The 14,940-nt window shown below is 46.3% G+C and overlaps 2 non-coding genes across 2 annotated transcripts; one reads left to right on the top strand and one right to left on the bottom strand.

The window, feature by feature from the left end:
- The first annotated feature begins 1,938 nt into the window (after positions 1-1,938).
- trnat-cgu (transfer RNA threonine (anticodon CGU)) lies at positions 1,939-2,012 on the top strand. Its single transcript has one exon. It is a non-coding gene; the product is annotated as a tRNA-Thr (tRNA).
- A 9,053-nt stretch (positions 2,013-11,065) lies between these two features.
- trnat-cgu (transfer RNA threonine (anticodon CGU)) lies at positions 11,066-11,138 on the bottom strand. The gene has a single exon. It is a non-coding gene; the product is annotated as a tRNA-Thr (tRNA).
- Between the last annotated feature and the right edge of the window lie 3,802 nt (positions 11,139-14,940).

Here is a 14,940-nt window from a genome sequence, read left to right as displayed (position 1 = left end):
TGAAGAAAATAAATTATTTGAAGTAGTTAATTATCATAATGAGAAAGCCCGCTACGAGCAGGGCTCGAACCTGCCCGGGGAAATCCCATATGGATTTCAAGTCCAACGCCTTAATCACTCGGCCATCGCAGCCGCGAAAATGTCGGCTCCAAGATACTAAATTCTCAAATCGCTGACCCTGTTTATTGTTGGCGATGACGGTTTCGTGATATTTAATTTGCTGCAAATTCAGCAAGTCCAGAAGAATCGCAGCGTCATTACAATAAAAGAAAACTTCCGACATTTAACGGTATGTAAGATGTTGAGAACAGTATGGAATATTCTGCAGGGTAATGAAAATAAACAGCAGAAACATTGTGTTCTGCTCCCACATGACACAGATCAGCCACAGCCTCTGCTCCCTGCCCGCCGGCTGCAGAAACCTTGTCTCCAGATTACAAACTGATTCTAGGTCGGAGATAAATATTCAGGGTAGAGCCTAAACGCAGCGGGTGGGATCAAATAATAAAGCAGTTATTTTAGACCAGAGACAGCGATAAATGTCCTATATTGCTCACATGCATCAATTTGTGAATCTGACATTAAATGGGTTTAAATACAATGGGGGGATTTAAAGTAGATTCGGGGTCAATAGTTTCCAAGTTGATCTTTCCTGTGTCTCTCTTGCCTCTCTGCCCCCTTCCTCCCACAGGCTGCCGGTTTTTAAACCTTGTTTTAAATCTGCTGCTTGCTGGACCAGTGCATTCCACAGTCTCACAACCCTTTCTACAAATACCCTTTCAGTGCTTGGCTTCTCTGCTTATTAGTTATGAATCACCTTGAGGTGCAATGGTGGCGATTGTGACGTCAGATTAAAAGGCAGGCTATTGGAAACACGTTGGAGTCACAGTTTCTTTTGCACAGAATTGAAACTGAAACTTTTAAGCTGGAATATTGTATTTGCTGCATCACAGTAAACAATATCGTGGTATAACTGTTGGCTTATTTGTTCCCCAGTGTCAGAGGAAGAGTTGTCTGATCCCCCCATTTATTTCAAACTAGCTTTGGAGCCCGGCGTTGCCGGGGCTGTTTTGGGGCAGGCGGTTTAAATCGAGTGCCGGGCTTTGGGGCCCTGTCTGTGTCCCTTTGTGAATCTGGTGCTGGGCAACATTTTAAATCGAGTGGCAGGCTTAGGGCCCTGTCTGTGTCCCTGTATGTCTACCTTTTAAAAGGTTGAAAAATGAAAGTGAAAGTACTTATAAAACGTTTTTGGTAAATCTTATGTTATTTTTAAAAGAGATACTAACTTTGAAAGTCGTTATAGCTGGAAGCTGAAGTAATTTGAGCTGGAAGCTTCGTGAAAGAATGGCTGCCACATCCCCGAGATGAAAACGAATAGTCCCGCCCACACACACACCGATTGGCCAACCATCAGGGGACCGTACTGTAGGATTGGTCAATCGTGACGGAACAGGATTGGTGGAACCTTGAGGTCAGTCAATCAATGCTAGCAGATAATGAGTTTAATTTTGAAGGTTTTTTGCTGAAGGTTTTTTGCATAAGGCGCGAACACTTTTCGTCCGACTGAAAAGTAAATACGCTTAAAACCGTCTCTGAAGCGTAAGCTTTCTTTGGAGGTAACGCGCGCGTAGGTACGCCCTGTAACTTTCGAGCGCATAGCCCGACAGACGCACAGGCGATGACAGAATGACAGACAGAATGACAGACAGAAGTACCGATTTATATATATAGATAAGACACAAACATAGGGTAATCATTCAGAATCACCTCACAGATTGACACTGAGATAAATTAAGCGGGAGATACAGAGAGCAATGGGACATATGGCGGAATAGACAAGAGAGCTGGAGAAATAAGAAACGGCCTGAGAGTCCAGAAGACTGCGACCGGAAGCTGATAGGCATCAGTGAGTGGGGGCGAGAAATTGCGCCAGCATTGGGTCCCGTGGCTTAGCTGGTCAAAGCGTCTGTCTCGTAAACAGAAGATCCTGGGTTCGATTCCCAGCGCGGCCTATTTTTATAGAATCTCCAGAGGTGAGTTTCTTCTCGTGTGAAAAGGCTACAATTCTTTTAAAAGTAACTGTGCCTGCACCAGTTCCCATTCTGGATGAAGGCTCCAGTGGCTGCGAGGCCTGCGTTGAATTTCACCACCACCTTCTCAAGGCCAATGAGGGATGGGCAATAAGTGCTGGCCTTGTCAGCGATGCTCACATTCCAGGAGGGAATAAAAAGAATAGCATTGCCACGCACGATACCGCTTAATAAAGGGATTGTTGATGAAGAGTATGACTCACTAGATGCTGCTTGACCCAATCAATGCTTCCTATATCATATATTTTTAATTTGAACTTTGCAGCGAGCATTTCTTTGGTAAAACCCGAAAATAAACATAATTGTGGCAGCGGTGGGATTTGAATCCACTCCCCTGAAAAGACTGAAAATTAAATCCAGCGCCTTGGAACGCTCAGCCACGCTAGCACGTCATTGCTGTCTCATTTCTGATGCTGGGGACTGACAACTGAAAGCTGACTTTCCTGTTGCTTTTGCTTTGGGTCCAGGGATTTGCATTGAGAAAGAAGGAAAGAAAAGATCTCTCTGTGCTGTGTTTACGGGGCGCGGTGGTTGAGAGGTTAAGGAGGTGGACCGTTAATCGACTCCGCTCTACACGCAGGGTTTCGAGTTCTAGCGTTGTTGCATTTCAGACTAGATTTTTTTTCATTACTTCAACACATCCAAGGCTCCTGCATCTGAGTGCCATCTTTGCCCAATCCGCAGTGGGGAGTTTTGTTTTGCTGCCTCGCTCTATTTTCTCAAATCAGCAAGGACCTCATTCCCGCCCAAACTGTTCCTTGCACGGAGGTGTTGAAATTGTAAGTTATGACCCACGTGAAGTATCAGTCACAGTGGGCAGTGATGTCCTGGTAAAATGAATATTTCTTCACAGATGCTGCCTGAGCTGCTGAATATTTCCAGCTTTTTCTGTTTTTAATTTTGTGCTTTCACTGTAGCAGTTTACCTGACAACACAAAACTTGCCTCAAGAGCGGAGCTCCAAGCAAAACGTTTCGGTGGTCTTCTCACACACAAAGTCCACTTAACTTTCCTACACACACTGTGAAGTCAGCCGGTTCCGCCCATATTGGCCTGAGCCACGGCATTCAAAACACTCTTTGCACCTGGTATCAGGGAGTCTAAAAGTTTCTCAGAGGGGATTGCGAGAGCAAAGGTCAGCTCAGAGGATGTGAGGGAATTGAAGGGTTCCTGAGATAGTATCAAGGGGGTATGAGGGCTTTGAGTGGATACCAGAGAGAGTAGTGGACTCTGTGGCGGTATCAGGGAGGTTAGAGACTCTCAGGATGTATCAGAGCGCGTAAGGGACGCTTCGGATGTTTCAAAGAGTGTAAGAGACACTGAGGATCTATCAGCGAGGGTGAGCAATGCTATGGAGATATCAGAGTGGGTAATGAACACTCAGGTTGTATCAGAAAGATTGAGGGACACTTGGGAGGTAGCAGAGAGATTATGTGACGCGGAAGCGGTGTCAGAGAGGCTGGTGGAACAAGAGTTGTTTTTTTTATAATTATCACATTTCTAAATGTCAACATAGTTACTAAAAACAAATGTTGAATCCGAATGGAACAGATAGTCTACCGTACCCCACGTGGGGCAATGAGAAGGTAGAATCGTGCCGGACTGGACATTTTCAGACCTCAGAAATACATTTATAACTGACACAGATCACCCACCAATACATTAATAACGAGCTGAAGTGCCCGGCGGTGCCGAGGCTTTTTCGAGGGAATGTTGTTGTTGGAAGAGAGAGAGAGAGCGACTGGGGGGAAGAGAGAGAGTGACTGGGGGGAAGAGAGAGAGCGACTGCGGGAAGAGAGAGAGCGACTGGGGGGAAGAGGGAGAGCGACTGGGGGGAAGAGAGAGAGCGACTGGGGGGAAGAGGGGAGAAAAGAGAGGGGGGAAGGGGAGGGGGGAAGGGGCGGGGGGAAGGGGATGGGGGAAGGGGAGGGGGGGAAGGGGAGGGGGGAAGGGGAGGGGGGGAAGGGAAGGGGAGGGGGGTGGGAAGGGGGGAACGGGGGGAAGTGGAGGGGGGAAGGGGGAAGGGGAGGGGGAAGGGGGGGAAGGGGAGGGGGGGAGGGGGGGGGGAAGGGGAGGGGGGGAGGGGAGGGGGAAGGGGGGGAAGGGGAGGGGGAAGGGGGAAAGGGGAAGGGCGCGAAGGGGAAGGGGGAAGGGGAGGGGAGGGGGAAGGGGGAAGGGGAGGGGGAAGGGGGAGGGGGAGGGAGAGGGAGTGGGAGGGGAGAGGGAGGGGGGAGAGGGAGGGGAAGGGGAGGATAAGGGGGAGAATCCCCGAGCCCCCTGATCCCCGAGGCTCGCCCCCCCCGAACTCCCGAGCCCCCTGATCCCCGAGACTCGCCCCCCCCGAACTCCCGAGCCCCCTGATCCCTGCCCCCCCAAGGCTCACCCTGGCACCCCCCACCAACCCCACCACCGATCTCCGGATACCCGATCTTCCGAACACCGGCCCCCCGCCCTACGGAGCCCCGCCCTCCCGAGCGGGCTTCAAGACCGCCGATTGCGGCTGTGAGAGACGGCTGGCGGACCCGGTTGCCGTGGTAACCCTTATCGCTCACCAAGCCCCGGCCGAGATCCGCACTCCCGAGAGCCCCGCCGACCCCCCGCCCGAGCCGAGCGGGGAACAGAGAGACGCCACGTCTCAGCTGCTCCTGCTGTGCGCGCACCCTGACCCTCGTGGCTGACGCCATTGCCCCGGGTAACGTGACACCGGGGGGCGCGGGGGCGGTGCTGGTGAGGAGCTTAGCAGAAACCGTGGGACAATTACCTAGCTCGGGCCTGGCTGTGCAAGAAAGGCCCAGGCTTTCAGGCCTAACAAAAACGGGGAAAGGTAGTAAAAAGAATCTTCAGGTTAGAGAAAATACTTACAAATGAGTCTAGTTTTTTTTTAAACAATTTAATAAAAACAATTTTATTTTGCTGGAAATGTATATTTGAAATGAAAGAAGCAGAAAGCAGGAAAAAGAATGGAAGCAAGATGGCGGCTACTCACCTCAGTTCAGAACGATAAGGCCCGCCCACACACGCACCGATTGGTCGACCGTCAGATCACCAAACCTCGAGGTCACTCTGTCGCTAATGAGTGGATAATGAGATGCTAATGAGCGGAATGTTGAAGGTTTTTCGGATACCGCGGGCGCGATTTTTGCCCGGCTGAAACGTAAATACGCTTAAGACCGTTTTGGAAGAGGTAAGCTTTCTTTTGACGTAACGCACGCGTAGGTACGCTCTATAACTTTCGAGCGCATACCAGACAGACGCACACGTGAGGACAGACAGAAGGACAGACAGACAGAAGGACAGACAGACAGAAGGACAGACAGATCGACCGCTTTATATATATATAGATAATACAGACACATCTAAGTATATCAGCAAACTACAGAGACGCAAAATCACTTACATTCAGCACAACAGCAACTCACAAATACATCTTTATCTAACATGGACACATCCGATTATATTTACAAGGACCACAGGTAATTGATTGCTAAGAAAGACATTAATTGATGTCTTTAAAGGCTTGATATCAATATCGTGGTTTGCAGTGACCTTCTTCCAGAACCGTTGGAGATTGTTGTGGACTGATTTCGGTCCTGTCCGATAACTTCTTGCGTTGATTACTGCAAATTTGAGCATAATGGTTGATTCCACGGGCCCTGTTCTGTTTACTCCCAACACAATACATACTTACTACCAATAAAACAAATCTGCCGTGGATGGAAGTCGGCTTCGTTTTCTGGAAGCAATAATCAAAAGGGCCGAAAAATGACCTCTCGCAAAATCGTGCTATATAAACAAAGGATTAAACGTCAGAAGTGGGATGCGAGCCCACACCTCCAGGAGCAACCCCGACCTAAACACCTGAGACCGACTGGTCATCCTGACTTACTGTTCCAATCTTACTCACGTCCCCTCCCTCACCTCTTTTTCTGGAACATTGATGACTGTATCGGTGCTGTTTCCTGCTCTCGCCCTGAACTAGAAAATTTCCTTCACTTTGTTTCCAATTTCCACCCGTCCATCACCTTCACATGGTCCATCTCTGATTCTTCCCTTCCCTTCCTCGACTTCTAAGTCAACATCTCTGTGGATAGGTTATTGACAAACATTCACTATAAGCCCACTTCCTCCCACAGCTACCTGGACTACACTCCCTCACACCCTGCTTCCTGTAAGGACTCTCTTCCATTCTCCCAGTTTCTCCATCTGCGCCACATCTACTCTGACGATTCCCCCTTCCATACTAGTTCCTCTGACATGTCTTCATTTTTCCTCAACTGAGGATTCCCCTCTACTGTGGTTGACATGGCCCTTAGCCATGCCCGTTCTATCTCCCGAACTTCTGCCCTCACCTCTGCCCCTCCCTCCTGCAACCACCATTAGGGTTCCCCTACGCTTTCACCCCAACAGCCTCCACATTCAACGGATCATCCTCCACCATTTCTGCCACCTCCAGCGTGATCCCACCACCAAACAAATCTTCCCCTCACCTCCCCTTTCACCATTCTGAAGGGACCGCTCCCTCCGCGATACCCTGGTGCACTCCCCTATCACCCCAATCACCTCTTCCCCTTCACCCGTCATCTTCCCGTGCAAGCGCAGGAGATGCAACGCATGCCCTTATAACACCTGCTTCCCACTGTCAGGGGCCCCAAACATCACTTCCAGGTGAAACAGCGATTTACTTGTACTTCTTGCAATTTACTATAGTGTACTCGATGCTCACGATGGGGTCTTCTGTACACTGGGGAGACCAAACGCAGATTGGGTGGCCTTTTGCAGAACACCTCCATTCAGTCCGTAAGGGTGACCCGGAGCTTCGGTCGCCTGTCACTGTCATTTTCCGCTGCACTCCCGCTCAGACCTCACCGTCCTAGGCCTCTTACATTGTTCCACTAAAATTCAAGGTAAGCTCGAAGAACAGCACTTCGTCTTTTGATTAGGCACTTTACAGACTTCTGGACTCAACATAGAGTTCAACAATTTCAGACCATAACATCGGCACCTAGCATGTATATTTTTTTCCACACTTCTTTTTTGTTTATTTGTGTTTTATTTTCTTCGCTCCCACATGGCAGCTGCCTTTCCTTCTGTCAGGGCAATTTACACTTCATCTAGAGCCATCTTTTGTTTCTTAAGCTGCCCCATTACCAGCTCCTTTTGCCTTGAATATCGGTTAATGTCTCTTACCCTCTACTGCCTCCTATCCTATCACAGACCATCCTTGTTGTTCTTTCAATCCCTCCCCCTTTCCCAGCACCTACACTTGCTTTAAAATCTGTTCTTTCTCCTGCTTTTTTCCAGTTCTGACGAAACGTTAACTCTGGTTCTCTCTTCACAGATGCTGGCTGACCTGCTGAGTATTTCCAGCATTTTCTGTTTTTTTCCTGTAACATTATCCAGTGATTTCCTCACTGAGGCAAGTAAAACGTTTCATTTCACTCGGTCCTCGCCAACTGTTGCTGGAAGGCCGATTGACCTGGATTCAATCTCCACGGATTTTATGTCGCTGTGCTTGGTGTATGAGGAGGCTTCGCCAGGCCATATTGTATCTTGCTTCCCAAGGATGGACAGCAATGCGCTGCCTTCGCTGCAGTAGGGTCCCCCAGGGGTGGGTATTGCACCATCACTTTTCCTGTTATATATAAATGACCTGGACTTGGGTATCGGGAGCAAATTTCAAAGTTTGCTGATGGGTTGGCAACATTTTAAATATTCAGCAGGACAGCATTCGGCATTCGGGATCCTTGATATTATAAACAGGGAAATAGAGAACAAAAGCAAGGAATCTATGCTCAAACTTCATAAAACATCATTTAGGCATAAGGTTGAGTAGTGTGGCAAATTCTGGGCACCACAGTGAGCAAGGATGTAAAGGCCTCAGAAAGTCTGCAGTAGAGATTTACTAGAATGGCACAAGGGATGAAAGACTTCTGTTATGTTTAGAGATGAGGAAACATTAATACGCAGCGATATTTAAGATCTGTAATGCACTGCCTGAAAGGGTAGTGGAAGCAAATTCAATCGTAACTTTGAAAATGTAATATGATAACTACTTGAAAAAAATACTGTGCTATGGTGAAATTGCAGGGGAGTGGGATTAATTGTTTCGCTCTTTCAAAGAGCCGGCACAGGCACGATGGGCCGAATGCCCACTTATGTGCTGTAATATTCTACCATTCTATAATATCGACCTCCACAACGTCACCTATAGGCGAGAGATGCAAAGTTGTGCACAACTCTGCTTCAGTGGTATCGTGTTCACCAGAGATGGGCTGTAATGCGCTGACTGAGGCCACATTCGCGGCTTCTTGCCAGCAGCGGGTGATTGAAGAGAGCTGCTTTTCGCGGCCTCACTCATTCGGGGTTCTGGAAAACGTCAACAAAACGATGGATTTGATGGCATGTCTGAAATGCAGCTTCGGACAGTTGTTATTAACCGAGGCAGCCCTGCAGGATCTTATAATGATCTCTCAAATATCAACTGAAACCAGTCAGGATGTAAGTATCATTTTGCTTTTCCAAATAAACGGTGTGACTTTCATTGCGGAAACCTGGATAGAGTCTGGTCTGGCTCACTGCGGAAATATGCATGTCACAGCTAACCAGCTCTCTTGCAACCAGTACAGCCTCCCATTGGCCTTTCGGAGACTTGTCTGCTAAGATGAAATCTGATTTCCGTGAAGCCAATCTCAAGCTTTTACATATTTTTGATGTGCCTGCTTCCGATCGCAGGGTTAATGGTGGGAATGTCAGCTCTGCCCAGTTGGCAATGTTTGTAGCACATTTCCTTTCAGTCAAAACACACGTTGAAATCTGAAACTGTGAGCCAATAATGTAAAGATTACCCGATCGTTCGTAGAACCATTAATTTTTGAGCTCACGGCCGACCGTGTTAACTGATTGTCCCACAGAGGCAAAGCCCTTTCCATATTGAAACAATGATTCACCGAGTTACAGCATCAGGTTACAGCAACCAATAAGGATCGAACATATATTACGAATTACGTTCGGTCTGCTGAAGATAAGCGGAGCATTGGGGACTGTATTTTGTACATTCCGAATACCAACGCCCTTTCACGCCAGCCCAAAGTTCGATTCCCATTCTGAGCCCTCTTTCACAGTTCGATGACTTCCATCGTATGTCCAAGTTTGCTGACGGCACCAGGTTAGGCAGCACAGTAAGTAGTGTAGATGGAAGCAGAAATTTGCAAGGGAACATTTATACTTTAAGTGAATGGGCAAAACTGTGGCTGACGGGAGGATTAGAGTAATTTCAAAATGGCAAATAGTTAGGAACTGTGGAGGAGCAGAGAGATTTAATAGTCCACGTAGAGTAATTACTTCAAACTACCGGACACGTACAAAAAAATGCTAGGTTCATGGAATATTAGCCTTAATCTCAAAATGGCGGGAATACAAAGGGGCGGAGGCGCTGCTGGAGGACTACAGGAAAGATAGGGAAATGGTGCAGGGGGAGGAGTAGCCTTAGTGATTCAGGATGAAATCAATTCAATGTTAAGGAGGATATAACGAGAGGTAAACAGACAGTGGAGAATTTATGGTTAGAATTAAGAAATAGGAAACGATTTAAGACTGAGCGATTAAGACAGTTGGATTTGTGTATAGGCTCCCTGGTCGCTGGTCTGAAGTGCTAGATTGTATAAATGCAGCAATTAGACAAGCGCGTCATAAAGGCAGTGTTGTATTAATGGTGGATATTAACTTTCACAGAGATTGGGGTAAGCAGACTAGCACTTATCAGAAAGGTTTTTTAAGTGTGTCCGGGATAGTTTTCTACAACGATATGTCCTAGAACCAAGAAGGGGGCATGCCATATTAGATTTAGTAATGAGTAACAAGCCAGATTTATTCATCAGATTTAGCGTTCGTGAAACTGTATTTAATAGTGATCATAACATGTTCGAGTTCACCGCAATGTTTGAGAGGGAGAAATGCAAAGCAGCTACAAAGATTCTACGTTTTGGCAAGGCCGTCTTCAACAAGACAGAGCCTGGCCACAATAAACTGGGCAAATCTGTTCACAAGTAAAACGACAGAAGTGGGAGGTGTTCTGAAATAATTTAAGATGAAATTGAATCAGTTTAAACATCTGAGGGGCAAAAACAATACTGGCCAAAAAATAGGCATGGGCGGCTAGAGGTAAGAGACCGCATTAAAATAAAAGGAGAAGCAAACACAAATGCAAAACATTGCAGCGATCCTGGTGAATGGGAAAGTTACAAAGAACAGCAAAGGGTCACAAAGCAGATAGTAAGAGCTACAAAGGGGGAGTATGAAGAGAAAGAGACTGGTGAAATGGGCAGACACATGGCAGATAAAGTTAACGTAGAGAAGTGCAAAGTGATATATTTTGGTCGGAAGAATGAGGAGAGGCAATGTCAACTAAATGGTAGAACTTTAATGGGGCCGATTATTTCGTTTAATCGGTTCCCTCTGCAGACCACTGGCCCCGAAACCACTCAGAATGCTCTCCCCTGCAATTAATTAACCAGCTCTAAATGGTACAATTTGAAAGAGGGTGCACGAACTGGAACACATGGGGTGTGCGCACACAAATCATTGAAGGTGGCAGGATAAGTTGAGAAAGCTGTGTAAACGGATTTGAGATCCTGTCTTTTATTAATAGCTGAATAGAGTATAAAAGCAAGGAAATTATGCTAAACATTTATAAAGCACTAGTGAGGCCTCACCTGGAGTATTGCGTTCAATTCTGGGCACCACACTTTACGAAAGAAGGCAAGGCCTTGGAGGGAGTGCAGAATCGATTTATTGGAATGGTACCAGGGATGCGGGACCTCATTTATGCAAAGAGACTGGAGAAGCAGGGATTTTTCTCTTTAGAGCAAAGAATGTCAAGAGGAGAGTTGAAAGAAATGTTCAAAGTTATGAATGTATTTGATAGAGATAAAAAGGAGAAACATTAAAAATGTCAAATTAAATGCGATAAATGTCCCGAGGTGTAGATGGGGGTCGAACCCATGCTCTTACGGTTTACGAGACCGACGCCTTACCACTTGGCCACTACGCCGTATGTCAGAGTTTAACTTGAGCTTCATTAGTACCGAACCCCGAATCATTTCAATGAGGTTGAAACAGAACAGGCACTTGTGCACAGAAATAAACTGAGATAGTGGAGCAGGCAAATAACAGCCTCATTTACATGAATCCTTCAATAAAACCTTTCAGATAATTAGAGAATCATACATCACAGAAGGAGGCCATTTGCCCCGTCGTGCTCTTGAAAGAGCAATCCAATTATTCCCAGCTCTTTCCCCATACCCCTGCAAAATTTTCCAATTCAAGTATTTATCCAATTCCCTTTTGAAAGTTACTATTGAATCTGCTTCCAGCACCATTTCAGGCAGAGCATTACAGATTATAATAACTCGCAATGTAAAAAAATGTTTCCTCATCTGCCCTCTGGTGCTCTTTCCAATTACATTCAGTTTGAGTCCTCTGTTGTCCTCTGGGTGTTGCTAGGACTGGAGAATGTTGGCGTTGAGGAAAGATTGGACAGACTGGAGTTGTTTTCTTTGGAACAGGGGAGGCGGAGGGGAGACTTAATTGAGGTGTATAAAATTATGAGGGGCCGAGCTAGAGTGGATAGGAAGCACCTATTTCAGTTAGCAGAGAGGTCAATAACAAGGAGCCATAGATTTAAAGTAATTGGTAGAATGATTAGAGGGGTGTTCAGGAGAACTTTTATCACCCAAAGGGTGGTGGAGGTCTGGAACGCACTACCTGAAATGGTGGTAGAGGCAGAAACCCTCATCATATTTGAAAAGTACTTGGATATGCACTTGATGTGCCGTAAACTGCAAGGCTACGGACCAATAGCTGGAAAGTGGGATTAGGCTGGATAGGTCTTTCGTCCAGAGCCGATGGCCCTCCTTCTGTGCCGCAAATTTCTAGGGTTCTATGATTCTAACAGGTAGTGAGTTCTCCTAGGTGTCCTGGGCATATCTGTGTCCGAGAGCCAACATCACCAGTGGGATCTTGCTGTGTAGAAATTGGCAGCCGTGTTTTCATACATTACAAGCAGTGACCACGCTTCAAAAAGTACTTCATTTTCTGTAAAGCAATTTTTTTTTAAACATTCGCCATTCATGCGATGTGGGGGTCGCTGGCAATACTAGCATTTATTGACCATCCCCAATTGCCCTTGAGAAGGTGGTGATGAGTGCCTTTTTGAACCACTGCAGTCCGTGAGGTGAAGATACCCAGAGTGCTGTTAGGGAAGGAGTTCCCGGATTTTGACCCAGCGACAATGAAGGAACGACAATATATTTCCAAGTCAGGATGGTGCATGCCTTGGAGGGGAACTTGCAGGTGTTGGTGTTCCCATGCACTAACTGCTCTTGTCCTTCTAGGAGGTACAGGCATCGGTTTTGGGAGGTGCTGTGGAAGAAGCTTTGGCACTTGTGTAGCGCGATTGTTTCATTCTACGTATCAACTCAAGCCTGAATGTTGTCCAGTTCTTGCTGCATGCAGGCCAGGATTGCTTCATTATCTGATGGGATGAGAATGGAACTGAACACTGTGCAATCATCGCTGAACATCCCCACTTCTGACCTTATGATAGAGGGAAGGTCTTTGATGAAGCAGGTGAAGATTAACTCCTGCAGTGATGTCCCGGTGCTGATATGATTGGCCTCCAACAACCACAAGCATCTTCCTTTATGTTAGGCATGTGTCCAGCAGAGGAGTTTCCCCCTACCCCACGTCCCCCGAAAGATTCCATTGACTTCAATTTTACTCGGGCTCCTGGATGCAACATTCGGCCTAATGCTATTTTGATGCTAAGAGCAATCACTCTCACCTCGCCTTTGGCCATGTTAGGATCAAGGGTGTAATGAGGTCTGGATCCTAGTGGTCCTGTCGGGACTCAGACTGAGCATTCGTGAGCAATCCGGACGTCCCATGGTCGTGAAAGCTGCTATAGGAGAGCGAGTTTTCTTTTTCACTATTTAAAAACTACTAACAATTGCGCGATGTTTATTTGTAGTAACAGATGGTCATCGGGCTGAAACCTTAACTCCAACTTCCTCTCCCCACAGACCCTGCCAGGTTGTCCCAGCAAGGCCCATTCATAAATGTTGATATTAAATAAATTGTTCCTTCTATCGTCATTAATGACTTAGAAAACACAATATAGAGCCATATATCCAAGTTTGCCGATGATACAAAGGTTGGTGCTACGGTAAGTCGTGTAGCCAGCAGCATATAATTACAAAGATATATTGATAGCTTAAGTGAATGGGCGAAACCGTGCCTGATGGATTTCAATGCAGGTAATTATGTCGTCATTCATTTTAGACAAAAAATGTAGATCGGAGTATTGATTACATGGTGCACAGATCGGAACAGTGGAGTTCCGAAGTTATTTCGGGTTCATGCACACAGACCACTAAAAGGTAGCAGTAAGGTACAGAAATAATCAAGAAATCGCACAGCATATAAGGCTTTATAACGAGAGGCTAGAATATAAAGGAGAGGAAGTTATTCTACAGCTAACTAGATACCTGGTTCTATGTACAGTTCTGGGCACCGGCCGTTAGAAAGTATAGATTGACAATGGAGGGGTTGCAGTGCACATTCACCAAAACGTTACCAGCGCTCCAAGGGTTAAAATATGAGGAGCGATTACATAAACTGGGCTTCTACTTCCTGGAATTTAGAAGGTTGTAGCATTTGATTGAGGTTTTTAAGATTTTGAAACGAATTGATAAGGTAGATAGAGAGAAATCATGTTTAGCCGTTGGTGGCGGAGTCTAGGACAAGGGGACATAATTGTAAAATCAGAGGCAGGCCATTCGGGGAAGAAGTTAGGAAGCATTTCTGCACGTGAATGTTGGCAGCAGTGTGGAACTCTCTCCCACAAAATAGCAGTATATGCCAGCTCAACTAATAATGTTAACCTGAGATCGGTACGTCTTTGCTAGACATGCGTTGAAATGATGTGTTGCCAAAGCAGATGGATGGAGTTAAGACACAGCTCAGACAGGAATTCAGTGAATGGCGAAAAGGCTCAAGGGGCTGAATGGCCTCCTCCTGTTCCTATGTTCAGAACACCAATTGTAAATGAAGAAACGCTGTCTTGAAGGGTGAATTATAAATATGGCACCATCCCTTGCAGAGATCAAATGACTTTTAATCCATTTCATACCAAAATTGGCTGGATGTTTTATTTTCAACCCCCGTTGCCTGAGCATCTACCAGAAGTGGGGTTCGAGCACACGCAAACACACTTCTATTAGAATTTAATCTAACGCCTTAAAAACTCGGCCATCCTGGTGATAGAATCCGTGCCGCGCAGTGCTTGAAAATTCGACAAATCCCTTGCAGACTCTAAATTTAGTTTTCAGCGCCGAGCAAACTACACGTCAGCATAATCTAAAAATGTGAGAGGATAAAGACATTTTCTAAAGCTACGGACGGTGAAAAGCTGAACTGCAAAAGCACAGCAGCTGGGCAAGTGATGCATTGAACTGATCGTGCGTAACTAAACAAGAACTCCCTCGGCTTTTAGCCCATAGACCATGTAACCCTCCCGTTCAACACCGAACACCTATGAAGGAATAATGTTAAAATGCACGTGAAACACTCAGGATCAGCAAGCTGTAAACTGAACCAGCGCTTAAAGGGTTAACACGTGAGGTGCAGAGTAAAATGATGTGGGGGGGGCGATGGAGAGAGTGACGGAGAGAAGGTAATAGTTGGACGGATAAACAGTGACCCAATTAGAAAAGCTTACAGAAAGTGACTGAGGCTGAGTGAGGCATACAGAGAGACTGACACCAGGAAATAAATACAGCAACAGAGAGAAATAG

The sequence above is a fragment of the Somniosus microcephalus genome, unplaced genomic scaffold, assembly GCF_052327205.1.
Source record: "Somniosus microcephalus isolate GS21.2 unplaced genomic scaffold, FLI_Smic_1.0 unresolved_chr1, whole genome shotgun sequence".
In the NCBI taxonomy this organism is placed as follows: Eukaryota; Metazoa; Chordata; class Chondrichthyes; order Squaliformes; family Somniosidae; genus Somniosus; species Somniosus microcephalus.
This window is presented reverse-complemented; position numbering and strand designations above follow the sequence as displayed.